The sequence below is a fragment of the Oryctolagus cuniculus genome, chromosome 14, assembly GCF_964237555.1.
Source record: "Oryctolagus cuniculus chromosome 14, mOryCun1.1, whole genome shotgun sequence".
Lineage (NCBI taxonomy): Eukaryota > Metazoa > Chordata > Mammalia > Lagomorpha > Leporidae > Oryctolagus > Oryctolagus cuniculus.
This window is the reverse complement of record NC_091445.1, coordinates 40910438-40933901: the sequence shown is the minus strand read 5'-3', so window position 1 is coordinate 40933901 and position 23464 is coordinate 40910438. Positions and strand designations below refer to the sequence as shown.

General features: G+C 40.4%; 1 protein-coding gene across 5 annotated transcripts in view; it reads left to right on the top strand.

Annotated features, from left to right (window-relative positions):
* CTNND2 (catenin delta 2) overlaps positions 1-23464 on the top strand; it is a 982006-nt gene that overhangs the window by 250631 nt on the left and 707911 nt on the right. The window lies entirely within an intron of this gene.

The window sequence follows — 23464 nt, the reverse complement described above, 5'->3', positions numbered from 1 at the left end:
GAACCATTCCTCTCACTTGGGTTCTTTTAGTCAAAGCAGTGACTTCACAGTGCATTTTATTTTTTGGTTTTTTTTTTTTTTTTTTTTTTTTTTTTTTTTGCTCTATAATTACACACTTACCCCTACAATGAAGATGACTTCCTGCTTCATTCCCTGAACAAATCTATTGGGGCAAATTATTCCATGAGGAATGGAAGATGAAGTCTTCATTCTAGACTTCCCCAAAAAGTATCCAGGGAAGGAAATCACAAGTCAGATGAACTAGTGCTAACAATTTTGATGAAAATGACCTAGCACAAAGGCCAACAGAGACTTCGGAAATGAGCAATCATGTTTCTATAATAACTTATTTTTATATATTCATGTTTATTACATAAAATGTAAATTATCTTTTGATTTTTAAGTCTATTTAATACAATCATCACTGAAAACATTTTTGTTTTTCTCATTGTATAATGCAGAAGTGATCTTTCCTGAAACAATGTTTTGATAATAATATGTGCATCAGTATTTGATAGATGCATGATGTTTTGAATAAAGATATCAATGGAAGCACACAACATATTATTATGAAATAGCATTTTCAATAACAGTTTCAACTCAGGTATTCAGATCTGCATGACTTTCAAGACTAAAGCTTTTTCATTAACTTCCTTTGTAGCTTTGAGATACAGAAACTATTAATGAAATTTGAAGATGGAGTTGCATCTAGTCTTGAGATGTTTTCCACTGCTTTGGTTCATGAGGAAGTGCTGATGTGGGGTGTTGCCAATCAGTGTCCCCTCTATCAGCATGAAAATTAATTCCACACACTGATAACATTTAGGAACATAATAATTTTATTTTATTTTATTTTTTTTTTTTTTGACAGGCAGAGTGGACAGTGAGAGAGAGAGAGACAGAGAAAAAGGTCTTCCTTTTGTCGTTGGTTCACTCTCCAATGGCCGCCGCGGCCGGTGTGCTGCGCTGATCCGAAGCCAGGAGCCAGGTGCTTCTCCTGGTCTCCCATGCAGGTGCAGGGCCCAAGGACTTGGGCCATCCTCCACTGCACTCCCGGGCCATAGCAGAGAGCTGGCAACTGGGACAGAATCCGGCACCCCAACCGGGACTAGAACCCGGTGTGCCAGCGCCGCAAGGCGGAGGATTAGCCTATTGAGCCGCGGCGCTGGCAACATAATAATTTTAGTTCCTTAATGCTATCAGCCATGAATAGAGTGGTAATATAAGGAATAAATTTGATTATTACTGTTAGATATTACATATCTAACTCTGTAGAATTATTTTCTTATTCTTAACAGGTCAAGTTTGGCTTCCTTCTAGGATTATTTGATTAACAGTAATCTTTGATTGAATAAGCATGTTTTATGGCTTTGTGCAGATTTAAGATTTTATTTTGTCTCCCATTTCTAAATCCTGAATTAGAATAGTATTTTAGAATTGTAATCAAGAGAACATGTTATTACATTAGTTGAAAATGCATATATTTTACACACACACATGTACTTGAACATAATTGACATCATGATATTGGGAATTCATTATATTTTAATGATTTTCCTCATGGTTATTGTAAAGAAAAAGACCATTTGTTTTTCAGAAGAATATATATTTTTATTTGAGGAATAACTTCATCCTACAAGTTAAGCTCCTTAATAGTTATGTAACTGTGTTCCACAGCAGATCTTGACAGACAATATAGAATAAAATCTTGGGGCTAGATGATTAGCTTTAGCAACCGAAATGCTTTTTTGAATCCCTGCCTCTGTATTGGAGTAGCTGAGTCCTGGCTCCTCTTACAGCTGCTTGCAGATGTGAACCCTGGAAGGCAGCAGGTGATGCATGAAGATGCTGAATCTACACCACCCACATGTGAGGCATAGGTTTGGTTTCCAGCTCTTGTCTTTGGTCTGGCCCAGCCCAAGCTGCTACAGCCTTTTAGGGGGTGAACAGGCGGATAAAAGTTCTCTGCCAGTTTCTCTCTTTCTGTGTCTTTTTAGCTCCCAAATAAAATAAATAAAAATGAGTGTTGATTACAGATAGGAATGGGACTAAACTTCATGGCTGAGGATTTCTAATGAGAAAACTTTATTCTTCTCTCACTATACATCAATTCAGAGACAGTAGAAAGTATTGGGATTCTCTGATTTTATTGATGGTTTAATTTCAGATCAATTAGGTGGACACATTTCCTGCAATGACATGGCTGCTTTGTCTCAAGAAAGGGAAACAGCATGGAAAACCATCAGCAGTGATTTTATGAGTGCTTTTGCTTGCTTCCTCTAGCGCCCAGATTAGAAACACTTCTTTTAATGGCATCTTACCATTTTCCGCCTTCCTCACTCCCCTGGCCCCCTTCATCTCAGAACTCAGAAGAGTCCTGGCTTTGACATATGCTCTAGCATGTTCCTTCTTGCACGAAAACACTAGAAATGGTTTGGCTTCTTTATTTGTCTGTTGGTGGCTGTCACCTAAAAATTTTTGTAGGAATTATATTTAGGCTTTTTGAATGAATTAAAATGAGAAATTTAATTAGGATTTCCTATTGCCTCCATCAATTAGAGGGATTACTCTTCACTCTGAACCATTTATTTATGTCTCTAAAAGGTACTACTAAAGAAGAAATTAGATATTTCCATATCTGCAATGGAAATCATAAATATTTCTTATTTGGTCTTTCCAATGAGAAAGAACGAATTGTATTTTATAGATGAATGAAATAAATCTCTTTCCTGTCTTAATCCTGCAGGGACTGGTGTTCCCAATGAGCTAACAGAAATGCAACTTATCAGCAACTTTGCCTATGAAGAATCTTTAAAATATTTGTGAAAAGCATAGAAAAACTGTCAAGGGCTTCAATTTTTTTTTACACCAAAGGAAGCTTACCTTTTAATTCTATTTGTCTACATTTTTTGTAACAAATTTTTAAAAAATGTATGTGAGAGAAAAAGAGATAGACATAGAGAACCTGCCTCTGTTGCTTTACTCTCCAAATAGAGCCAGGAACCAGTAACTTAATCCAGGTCTCCTACAAGGGTGGCAGGCATCCAATTGCTTGGGCCATTACCACTGGCTTCCAGGATCTGCACTGATGGGATCCAGAGCTAGGGATTGAACCCAGGTACTCTGATGTGGTACAGGGGTGTCTTAACTACTAGTACAAATTCATATTTTTAACTAGCCTTAACTGCTAGTCCTTTATATTTTTAGCTCTACACTAAAATAGTTTTGAGATTATTTGGGAAAATAAATTTTGAGAAATATGAACTTCTGAAAAGACCATGTTAAAGAAAATACAAAGAAGTATTTTAAAAATTTGACATTTCGAGAAACATACAGGTGATAGATTCTGTAGACTATAGTGCCTTCTACAACTGGGTTTCCAAATGGTTAGGACAGTTTCAGCTCTGCTACTTTCTCAGTGTGAAGTTTTGCAAATGCACTTCCCTTTCTGAACCTTATTTTCTTGTCTCTAGAATAGTATCCAAGATGTCTTCCAAGTAGCCTTTCAGAACCTAAGTGCAGCATAGGCTCCTCTTGCCTTTGTGTAGTGCTGTTTCCAGATCGAGAGTCTCCTGTGCATATCTATCGCCTTACTATACTAAAGATCAGTTTTTTAAAAATCATTGACTTTACAGTCTGTAGTTTTTGTTAAAGCCTGCTTTCTTTGGGCCTAGTCAAAATAAAAAAATAAGGAATTATCATATACTTGTTGTCCCCAAAAGCTTTCCCCCATATAAGCCAAACTAATTTTTCCCCTTTCTTTTCTTGAATTTGCATATTTCATGGGCTGTGTAATGTTTTCAGTATCTGCTACTAGAATAATTCTCTGATCCAGTTGCTGAGTATCCAAGTTTCAGAAATTCAGCCATATTTCAGCTATAAAATTCTTCAAAAAATTCTACTTTCAATGATATTGATCCTGCCTAGGCTTTGTGCTTTAACTTAATTCAGTTAGTATTACTTGGATAATTTTGTGCCATTAGAACCAATACAATGTTAGTGTTTAATATGTCAGCTGGCAATGCACATAAAATGAGGTTAATTTTTCAGATATACACATTTTTTCTAATGGTTCCACATATGGTATGAATAATGGAAGTACTGTTTCTTGATTTGAATTCCACCCCCAATTCTGTTTGATATTTATAACCCATTTCTCTCCTTGTATAATTTGCTAATCTTGGATATATGTGCAAATAGTTCTAAAATTTCTTTCTGGAGCACAACCTTCTGCAGAGCCTCGTATTTCAGCCATCTATTGATCATTTCCATCTGGGCACCCCGTCTTTCTACATTTGACAGCTTGTCATCCTTCCCATGCAAGATAACATCATTAATGGAATTGTTGATAAAACCACCTATTCCTAAATCTTTTCTTTCAGGTGGTTGTACTGTCCTGGGTAAATCAGGCAGATTTGCACCTTTTGATTGATCTTGGATGTATACAGTTCTGGTACCACAAAAATCCAGTTGTCAACCTTCAGAACGTTATTTCTTCCCCTCCTTTTATGAAGTTTCTCACATCCCCCACTCGGCTCATGGCCCTGCCACCTCAGCTGGCAGTATCCTGGCTGGTCCTCTGTGGATATCACATCCCATCAGAAAATCTTGCTAAAGTTCAGGCTGGGTAAAGTTCCTCAGGCACAAACTACTGATCTCATCCCTTCAGCACAAAGCCCTTCAGGCCTCCCTACTGCCAATGTAATCAAGACCCTTCCTTGACAGCTAATGGAATCCAAAATCTGATTCCATGCTATTCACTGTTGCAGCATAACTGGTCAATATTCTAACCTGTTTAGTGTTCACTATTCACCTGCAAGTGTTCATTAAGTGTAGTTATAACTTATTATTGTACCAGTAATGGGTCTTTTTTTTAAAAAAGATTTATTTTTATTTATTTGAAAGAGTTACACAGAGAGTGAAGGAGAGGCAGAGAGAGAGGAGAGGTCTTCCATCTGCTGGTTCACCCCACAGATGATTGCAACAGCTGGAGCTGAGCATCCAAAGCCAGGAGCCAGGAGCTTCTTCCAGGTCTCCCATGTGGACGCAGTGCAAGCACTGGGGCCATCTTCCACTGCTTTCCCAGGTGCATTAGCAGGGAGCTGGATCAGAAGTGGAGCAGCTGAGACTCCCACTGACTTCCAGATGGGATGCCGGCACTGCAGGCGGGGGCTTTAACCAGCTGCTCAGCGCCAGCCCCAGTAACAGATCTTCTTAACATGCCTTTGGAATTCTGCATCAGGTCCTAAAGTAGGAGCAGCGGCAGATGTAGAACTAGTGACACGAGCAATTCTATGACCAGACAGAAATAGGAGACTATATGTTCCGGGTTTGGACCTGGCTGAGGAGAGAGAGGAGGCCTGGGGTGATGGTGGGGCGAGGGGAGGGGTTGAGTCTCCCGTTTGTCCCAGCTGTGCATGGCAGGGTTTCCTAACACACAGGAGGGAGCATCCAGGTGGGGATGCTTGTGTGAGTCAAGGAGCAGAGTCTGGAGCTGTGAAAGAAACTGGAGTTTGACTCTCAGGCTCTTGGGAAGAGGGCCGTGTACTGTTGGCCTGAGATGTCCCCTCAGGGGCAACACAAGGCCTGCGTGAGGTGCCACTCAGGTCCTGGGTTCAGGGCCCTGCACAGGGCGAGACACAGCAGCCTCCAGGAGAATGGTGCATGTGGATCTGAGAGGTGAACGGTCACAGCAGAGCTCACGTGGTGATCTGGGCAGTGACCTGAGGCCACAGAAAAGCCCCATTAGGGAACTAAGAACCATGGCCTAGAGTCGCTAAAGAAAAAGTTACATCACTCTGCCCCTGAGAGGGCAGAGAATCAAGGCTAACAGAATCACTGTGCTCCTGCTATATCCCAAGTCCCTGTTGCATAGAAAGTTAACATGCCTTAGGGGCCTTTGTTGTGGCAAGGAGGGTTAGGCCTGCATCCCAGCCAAGCCCCGTGCTGTTGTGCCTGGGAGAGCAGTGGGTGACGATCCAGATGCTTAGGCCTCTGCATTGTGGGAGACCTGAATGTAGTTTGGGGCTTCTGGGTTTGGCCTGACCCAGCCCTAGCAATTGTGGCCATTTGAGGAGTGAGCCACAGGATGAAAGAGCTTTCTCTCTCTCATTCTCTGTCACTCTGTCTTTCCAGTAAGTAAATCAATCTGTAAAGAAAGGTAATCCATACATCTACTATGAATCATCAGCAGAAACCATAGAAAGATGATATATTAAATCCAACTTTATTACTAAATTCCATTTATTTTTCTCAAAAATATTTGTTTTAAAGGCAGAATGACAGAGAGAGGGAGAGACAGGGAAGGATCTTTTGTCCTCTGGTTCAGTCCCCAAATGCCTGCAGCAACCAGCACCAGTCCACACCAGGAGCCAGGATTGCCATTCAGGTCTCTGAAATGGGTGGCAGGTACTTGGTCCATCATTTGCTGCCTCCCAGGGCCCATTAACTGGAACATAGATCAGAAGTGGAGACAGGACACTCTCTGATATGGGGCGGGTATGTCTTCAGTGGTAGCTTAACCCACTACACCAAAATGCCCACTCCAAGTGTTTCATGTGAAGCACAGAAATTGGCATATCGTGTAGAGACAAGACTCAATATATTATTGTAAATGGAGTATTAAAATATGAAGCCACAGATAAATTGAAAGTAAATCAAAACATTTACTGTATGCAAAAGCAAGCATAAATATCAGAAGCCAATTAATTAGCTGATTATTTTCAGATAAAGTAGACTTTAAGGAACCAAAAGTCAAGATTCAGAAGGTTATTATAAAGAGACAGAAAGACACAACAACCCTAATGTGGGCATGCCTAATAACAGAATTTCAAAGTAAAGATAGAATTCAAGGCGGAAATACAAAATGCAACCACAGATGGAGATTTTAACTTTCTTTTCTAAGAGGAAACTGACTCAACAAGTAAATGACAAACCTGTATTTATAGCATATTTGAATAACTAGTGTGTTCTGAGTGTAAGTGTAGACAATATAGCAATGGAATGTAGTGAAGTTGAGAACCTAATGCCATTTTCGTAGTCAGTTTTCAAACAAAGCAGGAAGGTAGCATACTGAAGGCAGGAAGATATTCCCAAGACTGAACAATTCAGTTCCGTTCTACTAACATTGAGTCCTGGGGGGGGGGGATAGTGGGAAATGGAGTGAAAATTAAAGATACCCATTTCTGAATGGCAATGGGAAAAACAAACATTAGGAAAATAGAGGGGAATAAAGGTAAAAACATCCAGCCCTAAGAGAGGAATGACAGTCCTGGTTGCATTTGGCCTTAACAAGCCAGATGCTCCATCATGTGGAGAAGCCACTGCACCTTTGCAGGAGAGTCAACACATAGTTGTTCTGTAGTTGTTCCATGTTCCCTGGATTTGGTTCTACCTGCACGCCATGGACCACCCGAGCATCCTTATCTTAATGCATGGGCCAACACTTGAAAAATAAGAGAATTGCCTTGAAGTTCACAGCCCATGTCTAACCTCCTTTTTCTATAGAAATAAAAGATTCTGTTTAGTTGCATATACCACACTAAGAATAATGACCAGGGGCCAGCACTGTGGCATAGGTTAATACTCTGCCTGCAGTGCCAGCATCCCATATGGGCGCCGGTTCTAGTCCCGGTTGCTCCTCTTCCAAACCAGCTCTCTGTCATAGCCTGGGAAAGCAGTGGAAGATGGCCCAAGTCCTTGGGACGCTGCACCCACATGGGAGACCAGGAAGAAGCTCCTGACTCCTGGCTTCGGATTGGTGCAGCTCTGGCCGTTTTAGCCATCTGGGGAGTGAACCAATAGGAGGAAGATCTTTCTCTCTGTCTCTACCTCTCACTGTCTATAACTCTACCTCTCAAATAAATAAATAAAATCTTTAAAAGAAAAAAGAATAATGGACCAGCATTTGATACTGGTTATATAATGTCTGCATCCCATATTTGTAGTGTTTGAGTTTGAGTCCCAGTTGATTGCAGTTTACTGATAATAAGGAGTTGCTGGCTCAAGAAGCTGGGTCCCTGCCACTCACGTGGGATACCCACACTGAGTCTCTGATGCCTGGCTTTGACCTGGTTCAGTCCTGGCCATTGTGGACATTTGGGGAGTAAACCAGCAGATGGGAGATTCTCTCTCTCTCTCTCTCTCTCTCTCTCTCTCTTTCCAATAAAAATAAAGTGTAAAAATATTTGCAAGAAGATATTCAACCACCAAGCCACAGTCTACTGAAATGAATTTTCTTAAACTTTTATTAAACTCTTACATAACTGCTGGGTGTTATGAGTTGAAATCTGCTTTATGATAATATTGAATTCATAATCTCTCTAAATTCTTTTCATTAACCCTTTGTAAACGAAATAAAGATGTGACTTGTGTTTATCAGCAAGACTGATTCTTCAATTTGTTTTATTTTTAAAATGTCAAGTTTTGTATATTTTTGAAACTTATTTTAGTAGCTAAGGATGCTGATTGTCAGGAAATGAGTTCACAAAGCACAGTGTGAATCTTTAATTCACTAATTTGTCACTTCCTCCCGCCAGCAGTCATCCCTGCTTTAAGGAAAGCTTGCAAGCAGAGTGCATGGGGCCTTAGGTGACATTTGACTGTAATGTTTTTAGGGCCTTGACGAAGATGGGAAATGGCAGGTTTTTTTTTTTTTTTTTTTTTTTTTTTTTTTTTTTTTTTTTTCAGTTTAATGAGTTTCCCACTGAATACAGCAGGGAATACAGCACAGGAAGCCAGGAGATAAGAGCTTCCCAATAATGGATTCTGTTTGTGGATTGTCAGTAATTCCATGTGACTGCATCTGACCCACCCTGGAATGACCCACAGTCTTAGGACAGAACCCTCCGCCCATACCCTGAGAGTCTGAGCAGTTTTCTGCAGCTTTGGCTTTTTGTTCTCTCTTCTAGAGATTGTATTGTTCCTTGTCTGTGGGAGGTTAATTAGATTAGGCCCATACAGTGAAGGCCTGTCATGCGAACACACACACACACATATCTTCGTATGCGCAGGAAGAATATTCTCACATGGAGAAAAAAATGGAAGAATACACATTTCACAATTTTTGTGAAACTGGAAGAGAAAGGTTATTATAATTGATGGGTAGAGATGAAGAGAAGATACTTCTGTAGCCAATAAATTAAAAATATATGAACAAATTCATAAACTTTCCAGAAATAAAAAATTTTCTTTAGTCATATACAATCTTCTCCTGGCTGATGGTTTTAAGAAGACAATTTTCAACCACTTTAAAAATGATTATGGGGGCTGGTGCTGTGGTGTAATGAGTAAATCTGCCACCTGCAGTGCCATCATCTCATATGGGCGCCAGTTCATGTCCTGGTTGCTCCACTTCTGATCCAGCTCCCTGCTACTGCACCAATGAAAGTAGTGGAGGATGGCCCAAGTACTTGGGCTTCTGTTTCCATTTGGGAGACCTGAAGGAAATTCCTGGCTCCTGGCTCCTGGCCCAGCACCCAGCCATTTTGACCATCTCGGGGTTGAACCAGTGGATGGAAGATGTCTCTCTCCATCCCTCCTTCTCTCTCTGTAATTCTGAGTTTCAAATAAAATAAATAAATCTTAAGAAAAAGATTTCAAGCTTCAACCTATGGGCATTGTAGAGGCAACTAGGAATCTAGAAAACTATGAATAGCTCTCCAAAGGAGAGGATGACTGTCTGGTCACCACTGCACAACAGAAATGCAGTGTAAACCATACAGGCAATCTCGTAGTTTAAAAAAAAAAGGACATTACATAAAACTACAAGATAAAGGTCAGGAACTTAATTGGGAAAGCCCAAATGTTTATGTCATTCAGTAATAAAACATTAAGTTGATGAGTGTTAGAATTTTATACACAATAGACTTATCAAAATATTTTTGGAGTATTTTATTGGTCTACGAATTGAAATAAAGTCATTTAAAATGTATTTGTAAGAAAACTCATTACTCTAAAAGATTGCTTTTTGTTTTGTGTGTCTTCAGACTGTCACTAATTGATTGTTATAATCACTAGTATTTAAGTATTGCTAAAAGTCATAACATCTGAGACTTTGTTATGTTAAAACATGACTTTTATGTGCTGCTAAGAGAGTAAAAAGGGAAGAAAAAAGTAAGAAAGGAATGAAGGAAAGAGAGGGAGAAGAAGAAAGAGAAGGAAGGAAGGCAGAAACAAGAGTTAGAAACAAATAAATGAAAACTCAGACTGTGACACATGCTTTCTTTTATTTTATGCCTATTTGAAAAGTGCTTTTAGATTTATGTAGTTTTGGATTCTTTATCATATATTATTATTGTTCATTTTTTTTTTTTTTTGACAGGCAGAGTGGACAGTGAGAGAGAGAGAGACAGAGAGAAAGGTCTTCCTTTGCCGTTGGTTCACCCTCCAATGGCCGCCGAGGCCAGCGCGCCGCGCTGATCCGATGGCAGGAGCCAGGAGCCAGGTGCTTTTCCTGGTCTCCCATGGGGTGCAGGGCCCAAGCACCTGGGCCATCCTCCACTGCACTCCCTGGCCACAGCAGAGAGCTGGCCTGGAAGAGGGGCAACCGGGACAGAATCCGGCGCCCCGACTGGGACTAGAACCTGGTGTGCCGGCGCCGCAAGGCGGAGGATTAGCCTAATGAGCTGCGGCGTCGGCCCTGTTCATTATTTTAAAAATGAAAATATAAGATCAGGAAGTTGGTTAAGTTCCAGTCTTTCTCTTCCAGTTCACTTCTGTTGCTTGGTCTTTTTTTTTTTTTTAAAGATTTATTTATTTATTTGAAAGTTAGAGTTATGCAGAGAGAGAAGGAGGGGCAGAGAGAGGGAGAGGGAGAGGGAGAGAGAGAGAGAGAGGTCTTCCATCCGATGGTTCACTCCCCAATTAGCCACAACAGTTGGAGCTGCACCAATCCGAAGCCAGGAGCCAGGAGCTTCTTCCAGGTCTCCCGTTTAGGGGCCCAAGGACTTGAGGCCATCTTCTACTACTTTCTCAGGCCATAACAGAGAACTGGATCAGAAGTGGAGCAGCAAGGACTCAAACTAGCACCCATATGGGATGCTGGCACTGCAGGCAGCGGCTTTACCCACTACACCACAGCGCCATCCCCCATTGCTGTCTTGTGTGTCTTACTTTTGTGCTGACCACCACACTTGGCAGCAGACTGTGGCAAGGACTTTGTGGAGCTGTGTCACTCATCTGCTTCTGTGACTGTCTTCCAAGCTGTTGAGACACATTCTGCAGTTTTGTTTTTTTTTTAATCTCCCCACAATATGTCCCAAGAAGATTTTCAGACAACTCTGATGCAGCACTGATGCTTCTTCCTCTAAGTCCCTCAATGTTGTGTTGAATAAAACACAAAGGGCTTAGAAATTCTGCCATGTTTACCTTCTAGCTGAAAGCGGTTTCAAAAAGGTGCTGGCTGTAAGATGCATTCTGATTTCAGAGAGGTTATCATGTGCAGAAATGCATCTCAGAGTTGCTGGAGTGCACTGTGTTATCAACCACTTATTTTTGTCCATTCTTGCAGAGATGCTAACTTGTGTCAGACAGGGCTCTGCTTCAAAGCTCATCTGCACCAGGAGCGTGCTTGGGTGTTTTCCTGTCAGGGCATTTCCAGAGCTCCTGGATCAGTAGGAGCAGAAGTTATTCCTGGAGATGGAGAGCTGGTGACTCATCAGCTGTACCTGCCCAGCGTGGGTCTGGAATAGCCTCTGTGATTACCTGTACATAGAATCTGAAACATGGAGATGGCTAGCAGATTCTCTGAAGGCTGAGATGAGTGGCAGTGTGGCTGTGGTCCACTTTAGTCTGTAATTTTTCTCAGGCAAGTCCAACAGTGGATGTATGCACAGAAGCAGGGGTGAGATGGGGTTAGTGCCTCAGGGCAGTGGTTCTACAGAGGAAGCTCAGAGAAGTCTCCCAAGGCGCCCTTTGCTTCTATTTTCAGAGTGCTTACAACTTGACCACAAAGGGTAAAATGACAAACAGAATTTTGGAAAAAGCAGAGAGGTAAACCACTATAGATTATATTTCTGGGTAGTGTATACATGAATTAAAACTGAAAAGTAAAGTGGTGACAAATAGAGATTGAAAAGATCCAGACTTATCTTGCTGGATATGTTGGTCTTCTTTGACTGTAATGTAGAGTCTCTTGCCAATTTCTAAGTTCTCCTTTTGTGTAATTATGTCTGAGTCCTAAAACCCCAATTCACTTTGGAGTGGAATTATGTAGCTACTTTAAAAAAGGAAATGATTTTTTTTTTTTTTTAGCCAAGTCTAAGAATAACCTGCAGTAGGCACCACCTTCATTTCTGTTTTGGGAACAAGCCAAAGATCATTGACTCTGTACCTCATATATTAAAGCCAAATGAAAGACAAAAAGAGCAGTTTGGGAACAGGGAGCCACATTAGTGGCCACTTCAATTACTGAAACCACAAATGTGTGTGATGTTTACTTTCTGTGTAATCATACGTGAAATGTATGAAAGCTACTTAGGGCTGCTTGCAGTGACATTTGGATGGATCTTATTTGGTTTCTAAACCCTGAATGAAAATAGTCAGCTGGTTAGTTAGAGCTTTCCCCTATTTTACTCTTTTGCATTTCAGTTAAAAACACCTGACCTTAAGCTGAGTAATACGTCTATTCTTTAAACAATAACAATAATACAATTAATTATGGAATTGTACTAATCACACTTGGAAGGATTAATCATGGCAAAAGTAAGAATACTGATTTCCTCCTCAATCATGTTCTTATTGACAAAAACCAGGCATGTACCCATGCTGTCATCTTGGTAGAATATGTATATAATTTTTCTAAAAAAGATTTATTCATTTATTTGAGAGGCAGAGAGGCAGAGAGAGAGAGAGAGGTCTTCCCACCAAAATAAAGCATAAACCATGTGTCTAATGCAAAATTTCATTATTTAAAATTGTTCTGAAAGTGCTAACCAAAACACTTTTAAACAATGTAAAATGCTAAATTTTGAGAGACAAACTCTAGGTTTATTTTTATGACTTCCTTAAATAACCCAGAGTAATTGATGAATGATTGGAATTAACAACCTTGGGATGGGAAACCAAATAATATATAAAAATCAAGGCTTTCTTACACTTAAGAAAATTCAGCATCCTTTCATGACCCAAACTTTCAACCAATGAGATGTAGAAAGGTTGTACCTCAAAGAATAAAGGCCATATATGACGGTCTCAAAGCTAACATCAGTGGTGAGAAGCTAAATTTTTTTCCTGTAAGATCAGGAAGAAGACAAAGTTGCCTACTCTCTCATTTCTATTAAACATAATTCTGTCAGTGCTAGCCATAGTAGTTGAAGATTAATTAGAAAGGAAGAAGTAAGTCACTCAAAGGAAATCAAATCAGGATATGAAAGAGTTATCTTGAATGAAATTAAAGGTGGGACAAATGAAAAAGATGACTTACATTCATGGATTGAATTGATTTTTTGAATGTCCATACAACCCAAAGTGATCCGCAGATTCAATGTAATCCCTACTAAAGTGCCAAACATATTCTTCACAAAAATGGCAGAAACAGTTTCAAAATTTATACGGTACCATGGAAGACCCTAAAGAGCCAAAACTATGGTAAATAAAAATAAAGCTGGGGACTCACATTACCTGATTTCTAAGCATCTTATAAGGCTGCACTAGTCAAAACAGCATGGTACTCACATCAACACAGACACACAGATTAATGGAACAGAATAGACAGCTCATGAATTGCCCCCAATTTTGCTGTTGTCAGATTTCCTCATTTTTGGTGTCTTTGCTAATATTACTTGATCTTATGTGTATGGGTGTATTTTGGGACCCTCTGTTCTGTCCCATTAGTCTATATTATGTTATTAACATAGAGAAATGTAATGAAGAACTTAATCTGATAGTAATCATATTACTGAACAGTAAATCTCAGTATTCAAAACTATTGATTCTCCCCAAATAAATCTATATACTTAACTAAGGTCTAATCCTATTCTCAACAATAGGTTTTTTTATTTTCTTTAATGAAAGTGACAAACTGCAGTCCTATAGGGTACGCATTTTAGAACCAGACAACCTTTGTCTCTTACTCAATGTTTCCAGTTTTCATTCCTGTAGTTCATAAAGCAAATAAAATAAGTGTGTCCTATATGATTAAACTTAATTGCTCATGTAACTAAAACTCATAATACAGTATCTGATCCATAGAAAACAGTCCACAGCAATAACTGATTATTTTTATTAATACTTGAGGGAAGAGGGATTTTACTAAGGGAATAATGTCACAGTAGTAACAAAGTTGTTTTTGTGGGAAAAAAGGCCAAGAGTGATGGCTTAGGGTGATTATTCTTCTAGATATGAAAATTTGTTACCCATGTATAGTAATTAGTATGGCACAGGTTCAACAATAGTAATGTGAATGTTGAAGGTAAAATATTAAAATCTGTCTCTCTGCCTTTCAAATAAAATAGAATAATTAAAGCTATATAAAACAGATGATGCTGATAATACACAGTGACACATAAACATGTGCATTTGATATATGTTAGCCACAACTCCAGAGATGGTGGCTGTTTTCATTCATGAATGACTGCTTTCAGGGAGGTGAAGTAAGTTGAGTGTCTGTGTGGGATTGGGTCTGGGCAGCTGGCTTGAGAGTCTGGTTTCTCCTCCTCCAAAGCAGGCCAGGAGGGTCACTATCCAAGATCACTGGTGAATATTTGAAGAGTTCAATAAATTGTGTTAGAATCACTAATTAATATAATATAAAATAACATAACATATATATTCAACCATGTGTTTTTTATATACAGTACAATAATGGTGCCAGAATCACTAACTAGCTATATTAAGGAAAAATAATTTTGGGAGTGCAAAGTGCAACAAGATATGAAGCCTAACCCAAATGGATGTGCAGATTCTGCTTCCCTGAAAAATGGGTGAGCCAGTGGTTTCCTTGGCATTGGTAACCAAGATGTGGTAAGCTTGAAGGATGGTCATTTGATGCAGATGTCTATGCTACCATTTCTAAAGAGGCATCTGAGACCTGCAGATGATCAAGGGAAGGGCAAACAGCCTAGCTCTGGAGAGGAAACAGAACTTTGCACAGTTCAGTTCATCCCAGTCACAGTAGCTCCTGCTGAGTGCACCATGCAAAGTTGGAAGTGTGGTAGTAAAAAACAGATTCATTGTTGACTGCAAAAGAAGGAAAGTTGCATGAGAAACTGTAATGTAGTATGCTAAATGTGGTCCTAGAAGTTCAAGATGCTCTGAGAATACTTAATCCAGATCTACATGGACGCTTAATACAGAAAGCAATGTCTGTAAGACCTAAAAGTCCAGTGAAATTTAGCCATGCAGGCCTGCATCTCTTCCTTTGTTTGTGAACATGACTATATTTATCTAAGTGGGAAGACAGAAACCTGGAGTTTTAAGGAAATAGGCAAACTATCATTATGTGTAGGCTTGGGATCAGGACCAAGATATTGGCTGAATGTGTAGGACCAAGGTATCAAACAAGGAGCTAGTGATGGAAAACGGTTCAGAAAGTGAGAGTTTTCCAGGAATAGAGCTGCGGAGTTAGCACAGGCCTAAAGGCAGCAGCATGAGGAGAGTTAGAGGACAGATGGAGAAGCCCAGGGAGGATAGTGAGAATGGGGAGAAAAAAGTCTTCTTAGAAAACTGTAGATGCAAGCATCAGAGAAACTAGCAGAAAGATTATTCCAGTTACACAGAAGATATAAACTGTGCTCATCACCGACGAATGGAGAGATGCTGGTGGGAGCAGAGAGGTTTGAATGAGAGCCAGGATTCAGTGGGTAGGGAGGCAAGAGAGGCACAGGTGACTAGGGAGGGAGAAATACCATGTGTAGCATTAAAAGAAGGCCCATTGTGGTCGGATTACACACAGCATGGATCCCTGTGAATGCCAATCTCTTCAATTGTGCGATCTGTCCAGCAATCATCATTTTGCTGAAACTCAGACATGGTGAAGGCAGACAGCTTAAGTGATTGAAAGCTGGATTTTTGGCATATTAGTGGAGAAAGGAAAATGGACAAAGAAGCTGCGAGGATTTGAGGAAGGCTGGGGTTTCTAGTGCATGGGGGGGAGGGGTTGCAGGGCAGCAGAGACTGGTGGCTGAGCAGAGGGTATAATGGGGACAGAGCAGCAGCAGTCATGGGTCAAGGTCAGAGGAAGTACAAGAATAATTCTACCAGACATGCACTGAACATGCTGGAAGGAGACAGGGCTAAAATGGAATAGGAAGCGGAAACGCAGCAGGTCATTTTAGGAGGGTACCATGATAACTGATGGCTGCTTTGATGTCTTGGAGACATGGTGAGGCTGCTGGGAACAGATGTGCAGTTGTAAGGAGGAGAGCATCCTGTGCTCCTGGGCACTGAAGGCACTCTAGGTGTCTACAGCTTCATGAGAACGGGCCACCAGGACTGGGGGCTTGCACTGCAGAACTCCAGGAAACTTGCCATCCACAGACATCCTCAAGGGGGCTGGCTCGGAAACTCATTCTTCATCATGTCCAGTAAGAATGGGATCTTTGTGGGGCTCGGTTTAGAATGGCTCCTAGCTAAACAGATAGGACCAAAGAGACAAACTAAACCTAAATATTTTAAAATATTGAGTAACCAAAACTGGATCCCAGGAAATGGAAATCTAGGACTTCCCCTGTCTCATTGGTAAGCTGTTCATTGAAGATAATTTGAAAGCAGGGACTCAAAGTTCTAAACTCGCCTGTGAACAGTTCGGTTGATGGAAATTTATGCCCAGGAAGTGTGTTCAGCATCAACACAGAACCAAATACTTGAGAGTATAGGTTTCAGGGTCAGTTACAATGATTAGGGGCTCTAATTCTGGAAACTGATCTTTTTGAATCTGAATCCCAGCTTTGCTGATGATCTTGGGAGGTTCCAAACTCTCTAAAGCTTATTTTCATTTATTCTACTATGGGCGCATCATTAATGGCTGTTCAGAAAGTTGGGAGAGCACTGGGATTACACCCCTATAATTATGATGAGCAGAGCAATAGGAAAGTAACATGGGAAGGGCTCAGTATATTTAGCCAAACTAAAATTGGAAAGAAAATAAAATGCAAGGCAAGAGGGAGGGACACAGGGTGAGAGAAAGAAGAGAAGCCAAAGGAGAAGGGTCATTCATTCACTGTGGACTGGTGAGATGGATTATCCATCAAGTGGACAGATCTTGTAATGGTTAGAACCATGCTATGTTCTCATGCATGTTGCCCAGAGCAGTTGTGCAACATTGGTGTGGTTTTTTTTAACTTTTATTTAAGAAATGTAAATTTCCAAAGTACAACTTTTGAATTTATAGCAGCTTTTCCCCATAACCTCCCTCCCACCCACAACCATCCCATCTCCCACTCCCTCTCCCATCCATTTCTTCATCACGATTCATTTTCTTTTTTTTTTTTTTAATTTTATTTTTTGACAGGCGGAGTGGACAGTGAGAGAGAGAGACAGAGAGAAAGGTCTTCCTTTGCCGTTGGTTCACCCTCCAATGGCTGCCACGGCCGGCGCGCTGCGACTGGCGCACCGTGCTGATCCAAAGGCAGGAGCCAGGTGCTTCTCCTGGTCTCCCATGCTGGTGCAGGGCCCAAGCACTTGGGCCATCCTCCACTGCACTCCCTGGCCACAGCAGAGAGTTGGCCTGGAAGAGGGGCAACCGGGACAGAATCTGGGGCCCTGACCGGGACTAGAACCCGGTGTGCTGGCGCCACAAGGTGGAGGATTAGCCTACTGAGCCATGGCGCCGGCACGATTCATTTTCAATTATCTTTATATACAGAAGATCAGCTTAGTATATGCTAAGTAAAGATTTCAACAGACTGCACCCACAAAGTGTAGAGTACTGTTTGGATAGTAGTTTTACTGTTAATTTTTATAGTACAACACATTAAGGACATAGGTCCTACATGGGGAGCAGGTGCACAGTGACTCCCATTGTTGATTTAACAGTTGACACTCTTATTTATGACATCAGTAATCATCCAAGGCTCTTGTCATGAACTGCCAAGGCTTGGAAGCTTCTTGAGTTCACCAACTCCGATCTTGCAACATTGATGCTTAAAAGAACAGATTATAAACTAGATAATGATACTCTTTTTGCTTAAAAGTTCAACACTAATTTTTATAAAATATGGGTATAAATGTTATCTCGTATACTTTTTCACTTTAATGTGATTATCATTTATCTTTTATATTCATTTTTCTAAACACCTTATAGTAAGGAGGTGTCCTAAGGTAATCAATAAATTCAAGCAACTTACCTTTCCCTCTTCTTAATATGGAAGGAATGTTGAATGCTGCAGTAAAGATGTCTGAAAGTGCTACAAACCCTTTCCTAGTTACTGCACTAAAGAAAGATCCCAATTTGTTGAAGACTATAATGGATGTTAACATATTCTAGTATCTAGATAAAGAGTTGTCCATGTATGGTTTAATTTAGTATAAAGAAGTCCAAAAGTGATTTTAATGTGAGATCTTTCAAATGGTATTATAAAGATGAGTGACATACCTGGGATATATTTTTGTGTTCTATGTACCTATTTCATATTCTAATTAGTCATACTGTGGTAGTATGAATACCATACTATGGTAGTGGAAGGAATCAAGATAGCTTGAAGTTCATAATTGTATGTCAAAAATTATTTGGAATTTTGCTACTTGATTGCTTTAGAAGACCTTTACCAGGTTTCTCTCATCAACAGAAGATACTTCCTTCATATCTCTACTTAATAAAAAATATGTGTCTATTAAAATCAGTTTATTTTCATATTTTTCCTCAGTTTGATGTATAGGCAACCAGCATCATTTGTTTAATTTTATGCATGAAGGAGCCAATACAATAATCATATTTATGTCAATCTTTACTAATTTCCCTATGGTTATATTTTTATTAAGCCAGAAGGATAAAAAAGTATATGTTGCTAGGTTTCATTCCCAGTATTGAGATGTAATAGTAGTGGAAATAGCAATTGCTTATGTTTACTGAAAACACGTTCTAGGTGTTTAAATTAAGAAAATAAGTTAACTTATTGTAAAACATGTTACACAAAGTGCCACCTTGGTAATTTGTGTCCTCTCTCTGGTGTGGGTGTGGAGTGTGCTCATCAGCCTTTCAAATGCTGTTGTCTCAGTTGCTTGAACTTTTTCTTAGTGATCCATTTATTGACTCAACTATTGATGAAATTTTCCCACTGTGGAAAAGAATAGCTAAAAGTGATAAAGTTGGCTTCTAGACTATGTGATTTTATTGTGTTTGGTGAACTGAATGTTTAAGAAGCAAAATCCAGGACTGTTCTCAACCCTTGGTTTACCTTATGTATCAGACAACTGGAGTGGGTCATTTTTAAACATGTGCTCCTCTATTGCAAATATTGTTTTCAGTAACAATCACGAAAACAACTGGACAATTGTATTTACCAGAAAACAGGAAGAAAATGAAATCCTTTGATTTTGCACTGTATAGGTATTCAGGATAGTAAAATAAGTAAATACTGTGGTGGAAAATGGAAATAACTAATTTCCTAATATTTATTAATTACACTAGTGATTTTGGGGTGGTATTTAAAAACATGATGACTTTCCCAGCTCTTAAAATAGTAAATGATAACATTATGTTTAAATAGCAAGGTACAGTTAGTTAAGAAGAGTAGCAGTTAGACATTTGGCCCAGCAGTTAAGACACTGCTTGGGAAACCCACATTCCATATCAGAGTGACTGGGTTTGAGCCCTTGCTCCACAGCTGATTCCAGATTCTGCTGATGCACACCCTGAGAGGCAGCAGGTGATATCAAGTACTTGGGTTTCTGCCACTGACATGGGAGATCTGCATTGGATTCTAGGCTCCTGGCTTCGGGCTGGTCCAACACGAGCTTTTGTGGACATTCGGGAGTGAACCTGCAGATGGGAGATCTCTGTCTTCCTGTCTCTGCATGTCTGTTATTCAAAAATAAAAACAAAGAAGGAATAACAATTCAAAAAAAAAAAGTTTAGAGGGCCGGCGCTGTGGGGCAGCAGGTTAAAGTCCTGGCCTGAAGCCCCGGCATCCCATATGGGCAGCAGCTCTAGTCCCAGCTGCTCCTCTACCTATCCAGCTCTCTGCTATGGCCTGGGAAAGCAGTAGAAGATGGCCCAAGTCCTTGGGCCCCTGCACCCATGTGGGAGACCCAGAAGAAGCTTCTGGCTCCTGGCTTCGGATTGGCATAGCTCTGGCCATCGCAACCAATTGGGGAGTGAACCATCGGATGGAAGATCTCTCTTTCTCTCTGCCTCTGCCTCTCTCTATAACTCTGTCTTTCAAATAAATAAAATAAATCTTTAAAAAAATAAGTTTCTATTCTAAAGTTGTGCTTAAGAACCAGTAAACTAGTTCATGCATGAACTAACACTTGTATACATAAACACACAAAGCACTACACTATATAATTTACAATCTCTTTCACTGTTTTAAATTTGAATCACAAATAAAATACTAAGAACTGATGTAGAATATAATTCAAAATCAAATTCTCTGCCATTATAATCACTGCACTGCCACAGTTTTGAATCTAAATGCAGGACTCCATGACCCCACAGGACTGGGAGATGCAGAATGCACTCAGAGCAAGCTCACACGATTCTGGATCATTACACGTGTCCTCTTGACCCAGTTGCCTCTGTAGCTGAGCCTGCATGTTTTCAGGGTCCACTGTATAGCAGAAAGTTATTTTACATTTATTACCTATAATTAAAATTTCATAGTAATCATGGCAGTTATTTAGAACTTGGACCAGCAAACAACTCAGGGGTCAATGAGGCTTTTATCTGTGTTATTGCTTAGCATTGCTGGAACATAGTGATCAGAAAAGCAGACATAATCCCAGCTGTTCCATCGTGACCCTAAACTGCTCCCCAGACAAGGCACATCCTTACCGCCTGTGCCCAGAGGCATTGCCACCAATGCTCTACTTGCAGACATCCTGTTTCTTGCTCCTTTGAGACCTGGTGGTGACAACCAACCTCCTGTCACGTCACCTCCTTATCCTTACCTCCCAAACCCTCTCCTAGTTCACTATGATCAGCTCCTCTACCCACCTTCTGTTCCTTGAAAAACACCCGTTTCCTTCCACCACAGAGCCTCTGCTAGGTACCTCCATCTATCTGGAAAGTCTGTCACCTAGAGTCTGTGTGGCTGGCTTTATCACTCCCTCCAGTAGTTTTCTTAGTGGAAACTTCTCAAAGCCACTGGCTTTGACTCTCCTGATTCAAGTTGAAACTGGTTTATGTCTTATGCTCTACTATTATTTTTTTTAGATACACAGTTGCCATCTTACAACAGAATATAGAATTTGTTGATTTGAAGTAATATTCTTTTTTTAAGATTTTTAAAATTTATTTGAGAGGTACAGTTACACACAGAGAGAGGGAAAGACAGAGAGAGAGAGAGGTCTTCCATCTGCTGATTCACTCCCCAAATGGCCACAATGGCCGGTTCTGAGTCAATCATAAGCCAGGAGCCAGGAGCTTCTTCTGGGTCTCCCATGCGGGTACAGGGGCCCAAGCATTTGGGCATCCTCTGCTGCTTTCCCAGGCAGTAAGCAGATAGTTGGACCCAAAGAGGAGCAGCAGGGGCACGAACTGGCACCCATATGGGACTCTGGTGCCACAGGCGGAGGCTTAGCCTACTATGGCACAGCACCGGCCCCCTCAAGGTAATGTTCTTTATATTTTGCCTGTAGCTGGTAGAATCTAAGCTGTCTGAGGACGAGGATCTTTGTGTATTTTGATTATTAGTATATTTTTAAAACCTTGGCAGTAGTCAGTAGGTAATGTGTGCTGATTGAATGGATCCCCCTGAATTCTTAATATGTGTACCTGGGGTAAAAAATAGTCTTCCAACTTCATGGTTTTTTCCACTTTTAGGAAATAGTTTCATTAATTTTTCCTCTACGCTTCTTAAAATTCACCACTCCCTGAAAAACCTGAAGCCCTATAGGACAAAGCTGTTCTGATGCTATGTACCAAAAAGAAAAGGGTTTGAGGAATATAATGGAATCAATGAATAGCTTCATCATTTTTAAAACATATCAATTGTTTCATATCACCTAAATGAATTGTTTCAATTACTTTGTGTACAAGGAGAAAAATTATTTCCTTTTCCTGTTGTTCTGAGATGGAAATAGATACTAAAACAGATTAAATGTCTTTGCCAATGGGAAATGGATACTCTTAATAAAACTGAGATTAGAGTAAGTCTGTGTTCCCAGATGGGTGATGTTTGCAGTGTATGTGTTTAACTCTCACATTGCACGTGTTGGAACAAAATGAGAGAATTAGATATAGGTATTGGATATATCTATGCTGTTTAATAAGCAAAGCTGTCATTATTTTCACATGTAGTCACAACAAAGGGTGAGGATTCACCTTTCCTCAAATCCTGTATTCAGTATTCAGAGTGACTCTGAGTCCATACATGGCTTTTTTTTTTTTCCCACTTATTTGACAGGTAGAGTTAGATAGTGAGAGAGAGACAGACAGAAAGGTCTTCCTTCCATTGGTTTACCCCTCAAATGGCCACTACGGCTGGCGCTGCGCCTATCTGAAGCCAGGAGCCAGGTGCTTCCTCCTGGTCTCCCATGCAGGTGCGGGTACCCAATTACCTGGGCCATCCTCCACTGCTTTCCCGGGCCACAGCAGAGAGCTGGACTGGAAGAGGAGCACCCGGGACTAGAACCCGGAGCCCATATGGGATGCCGGCGCCACAGGCGGAGGATTAGCCAAGTGAGCCACGGCGCAGGCCCCCATACCTGGCTTCCTTTACAGCAGACTCTTCCTAAGCCTTGAACACACCAAGTGTCCTACAATCAATACTTGGTTTTCTTTTTTTCTCAGAGAGGGGTACTCTGCATAGAAGTCAACTCCTTGTATAGCATGCTATCAGTGCCATGGGACTCCAGAATTTATCATTCCATTGATCAACAGAACTGATTGAACACATTATTCCTTTATCACATCATTGATTAGGCAGAGTTTATTGTACTCATTATTCCTTTAGAAGCTCTGTCCAAGACAATGACTTTGGCAGACCAAAATGACAATTTTCCACATAAAGATGCCTGAGTGCATTGTGAGGCAGTCTTAAAAACAGGTCTTAAGTGTAACAATCGTAATTGCTAATGTGTCTTAATGTGCAAGATGCTGTGTTCTTCTTATATATCACATAGCTCATGTCTCATCCCACATCTCTTGCCTTCATGTTGCTAGGGATTGGGAAGTGTACAGGTGTGAACTGAGATACTAGGGTACATCAAAAATTTCATGGAAAATATAATTTGAACATAAATTTATGTTGGTGCAGAAAAACTTGAAATCCATGTATATGGGCACTTCAAAAAGTTAGTGGAAATGCAATTATGAAAACCTGTGATACATATGTATAACTCCAATCCTGTCATCTTTTTCATT